General features: G+C 52.8%; 1 long non-coding RNA gene across 1 annotated transcript; it reads left to right on the top strand.

The window, feature by feature from the left end:
• The first annotated feature begins 1,372 nt into the window (after positions 1–1,372).
• Positions 1,373–3,541, top strand: LOC311527911. The gene is made up of 2 exons (XR_014713478.1): positions 1,373–1,661; positions 3,151–3,541. It is a non-coding gene; the product is annotated as an uncharacterized lncRNA (long non-coding RNA).
• The last annotated feature ends 754 nt before the right edge of the window (positions 3,542–4,295 follow it).

Here is a 4,295-nt window from a genome sequence, read left to right as displayed (position 1 = left end):
TGGAAGAGCTGGAGGGGGGAGTGCTGGGTAGCCAGTGGCATTGCATATAGCAGGGTTCTGTGCGCCTGGCAGGGGCTGCCCTGGGTGCATGGGGCTTTGCGTCTGTTGGAGGGCTCTGCACGCCTACTGTGGGGTATCATGCATGGGGAGGAGGAGTCTGTGTGTCCCGGGGGGAGGTGCAGTGTGCGTGCCAGGGAAGCAGCAGGCATGTGGGGCAGTGCTGGGGGGCAAGCCAGGGTAGTGCTGGAATTGCTGTTAGCACATAGGCAGGCCCTGCGCTTGTGGGGCAGGGTGTGATGAAGCGGGACTGTTCTCAGTGTTTCCTCTGAATAGTGTGCGGGGTGCCTCAATTTCCCCTATGCAGTTCTTAAGTATCTAGGTGGTGGGGTAAGGGTGTATGATTGTTGCAGAGCCCTCGAGGGCAGGTGTGTGCAGGGGGCTGGACACAGAATGGCCAACACCCTGTTTCCTGGCAACTGATGGCCTGGCCCTTGCCCGCTGGAAAGGTGAGAGCTAAAGGTGTTGGAGAACAAAGGAATCAGGTGCCCTCCTGGCCCGGAAAGGGACAAAGCCCAGAGGAGGAGGAGCGGGAGAGAGTTTCAGCTTGGGGCTGGCTGGGGACGAGGAGTGAAGTGCAGACGCAGTTCTCTGGCTCACTGCCTCCCAAAATGGACCCAGCTGAGGGGTCCTGTTCTCTGCACCTACAAGCTTCATGTTAGACCATGTTCCTGTCATCTAATAAACCTCTGTTTTACTGGCTGGCTGAGAGTCACGTCTGACTGTGAAGTTGGGGGGCAGGACCCTCTGGCTTCCCCAGGACCCCGCGTGGGTGGACTCGCTGTGGAAAGTGCACGGAGGGGCAGAGGATGCTGAATGCTCCGAGGTCAGACCCAGGAAGGGGGAAGCCGTGTGAGCTGTGTGTCCTGAAGACAGGCTGCTCCCAGAAAGGAGACTTCCCCAGAGTCCTGCCTGGCTTCGTAGGGAGCAGTTCCAGAGCATCGCCTGGGGACTCCGTGACACAGGGCTACTCCCCTCTCCTGGTTCTGTGCCTGGCGGCTAGCTCACAGTGGCACAAAGCAGCTGAGGCTGGGGGCGAGTGGCCAGCGCTGCCCACACAGGGCCCCATAAGCGTGCTCTGGAAGGGGGCTCCAAGCCCGCACTGCCCCGCCGGGGGCACATTTTCCCCATGCATGCAGCCCGGCTCGGAGCCTGCGGGGCCCCTCACTGCAGCAAGGAGCTGCTGGTTGTTGCTGTCAGCCCTGCTCTCTGCATCCCCAGGCAATTAGAACCAGCTGTAAAAATATGTTTGGGGCCCAGGCCTGAGAGAGGAGTTTACTCTGCTCCCGCCCCCGCCTTCCCCGGAGCTGGGAGCTCTTCTTGTGGTGCTGCTTTCGGGTCCCTCTGGCTCTTGCGTGGCCCACAAAGGTCTCTGAGTTCAGACCCAGCACCTGGGGCCTGGCTGCAATGCCCGGGGTTTGCATTTGCTCCCTGGAACCGGCACAGGCCAGTCAGAAGCAGCAGCTCCTCCCCTCTGTTCCTGGGATCTTCTTTCCTCTGGGGCCTGATGCATGGCTGGCAGCCTCACCCGGCCCCAGCAAGAGCCCCCGCTCTCCCCAAGCCAGCCAGCTGGTGCTGCAGCCACTCCTGTTCCCAGCCTCTTGGTGAGTGAACCTGAGCGATGGGGGGCTCTGGGCTGGCCCGTTAGCCCTGGGGTCTGGCGCTGGTCCCAGCGGCTTTATTACAGATATGACACAGTGGCACATAAAACATTGCTGCAATCATTTATTTGTACGTCAGTGACCCCGGGTGATATCAGGCCCCCTTGTGCTGGGCACTGCCCGTTGGAAGAGTCTGAGCACACAATCCAGCCGGGCAGGCCAGCCGACGTGTGGGGAGGGGAAGGAGAGCGGCGGGGAGGGTCCGGAACTTGCCCAAGGTCACCCAGCTAGTCTGTGGAGTGCTGGGGAAATAACCCAGGTCTCCTGAGTCCCAGCCCAGTGCTCTGGCTGCTGGTTTTGTGATGGGTCAAATGTGCCCATCAGAACGGCTCTAAGCAGGTATAAAACCACGTTAACTCCCCCCGCCCCCCGTACTCCATGAGGTTTTCTGAAATCTCCTTCACTGCTCCTTACCCAGGGGGTAAAGCCTGTGGAGAACCTTGACAGAAATGCCCCAATGCTTTATTCCTCCTGGTTCAGAATAACAACACTGAGCACTCATACAGCCCAGAGCCACAGCAACCCTCTGCCCCTCGCCACCCGCTCTGAGAGAGGCAACGAACTCCCCTGTTTCCAGACAGGGAAACTGAGGCACAGAAGAGCTCAGTGACTTGCCTTTGGTCACGTGGTCAGTAACGGGTGGGAGCAGAGGAAAGGGGTACAGTACAGACCAGTGATGCTTTGCTATAGTAAAACCACTTGGTTCAAGGCAGAGCGTCTGGACGGGCTGCAGACATCTGCTGTCCTTTGTCTGATCAGCAGGCACTGCTCTCCAGCCACCCCCGAGCCAGGTAAAAACAAATCAGCTCCTCTCAGGTAGCCCGTGTTCCTTTAACCAGGGCACTGGCAAAATCAATTCGATCTGAGAACAGCTGTATGGCAAAGACTTAACCATGGCTAAACAGCCAGTCTGCTGGATGCCAGCGAGGTGGAGAAGTCCCCGAACTGTTGGACAGCAAGCTGGGGTGTGCAGCAACTGGCTGCCACAGAATCTGAGCAATGAAAGATGGGAAAGAGCCATCAGGACATCTAATTCCCACGCTTGGTCCTAGACCACGTAATCACAGGTTCAACAGCTTTGTGTGTTGGCTTTCCCAGAGAGCTGGGGCCAGATCCTCCGCTGATGGAAACTGATGTCGCGGCATTAAGTGAAATGCTGCCCCTATTGAAGACAATGGGAGTTTTGCCATTGACTTCAATGAGGCTGAAGTTTCACCCTTTGTATTTATCATTTGATTTAAGGGGAGCGATGCTGATTTACATCAGCTGAGGAGCTGGCCCTTAACTTCCACTCTCCTGCTTGCAGCGTAATCTGGGTGATTAGAGTGATGCCAGCACCTCACAGCTAGCGTGGGAATATTGACTGGAAGTGAATTTCAAACTCCATATTCAAGTGTGTGCAGCTGACCCTAATTTGCACTCATCCCTCCAGGCACCAGAAGAAATGTTGTGTGACCTCGCTACATGCCATCCAACCTAACCGATGCTGGTCGCAACTCCGAGATAAAGGGTTCTCTGTGAAACAGCTTGCAAATGGCCTCCAAGAACAAAGTGGCTCAGGAATAACTTTAAATAATCATTAAATCCATGAAAATCACCAGGCGTTTGCCCACAGGAAAAAAGGCAATGTTTGTCAAATGATTTTCTGTAAACTATTTGTTCAGCTCTTCTTATAACCAGTGATTACAGTGTGTGAGGAAACACTCCCTTTTTATGCAGAACTATGCTCCATCTGGCTGTCAAGAAAAGGAATTATTCAGCCTGCTTGAGTTCTGTATTGATCTGGCCGTGCAGGATTTGTCCCTATAAATTGCATCAAATCATATTTTAGGTCACTAAGTTTTTTTTAAATTCTAGTTCTGAAGATGATTGATTTAATGCTTTGTTACAATTTAGGGTTCTGTGGTGATAGAGGCCCGTATTTTAAGGTGTCGTTATGGGTTTGGATAAAATGCTGCATCGCTAGTGGTTTTAAAGTTTTCTATTAAATTTTCCAGCAACTAAACTGATAAATTTTCTTAGATTACTATGAAAAACGATCAAGCAAATAAACAAAACAAACCCCCCAGCAAACCCACAGCCCCATTCCTGCGCTCGTCTCCCAGGGACAAGAGTTACCGTCTGTGTATCTAGCAGGGGTTAGTCTGTCATTTCGGTAGGATGCACGTCGTGCTGCTGATTACGAATCTCACATTTTTATTGTGTCTGTTTTTGTTGTCCAAACCAAACTCCCCAGTGAGTGCGGCTCAAATTATGTGTAAATATAATCTGACAGGAAAGTATTTTCTGGAGATAACACCACTTTCTCATCTCTCTGTTTACAGTCCGTTGTATCTCCAGTTTGGGCTGGGTAGTTGCAATCAATACAATATGCTCCTATAGCTGAGATGTGTATTTCTCTGTGTCTGCCCTTTCTATCTGAAAACTAGATTACACATGTGAGGGCAGAATAAAAAATAAAACCGTCATGTTTCCTGAAATGCATTTAACGCTTTAAAGAGATGCAGATGCGTTTCTCCTTCAGCAGATGCTAAACAGGGAAAGGAATGTTAGCAGAAGCCGGGGACTTCTTGTTAT

This window comes from Lepidochelys olivacea, assembly GCF_965140295.1.
Source record: "Lepidochelys olivacea isolate rLepOli2 genome assembly, chromosome: 10".
NCBI lineage: Eukaryota > Metazoa > Chordata > Testudines > Cheloniidae > Lepidochelys > Lepidochelys olivacea.
This window is presented reverse-complemented; position numbering and strand designations above follow the sequence as displayed.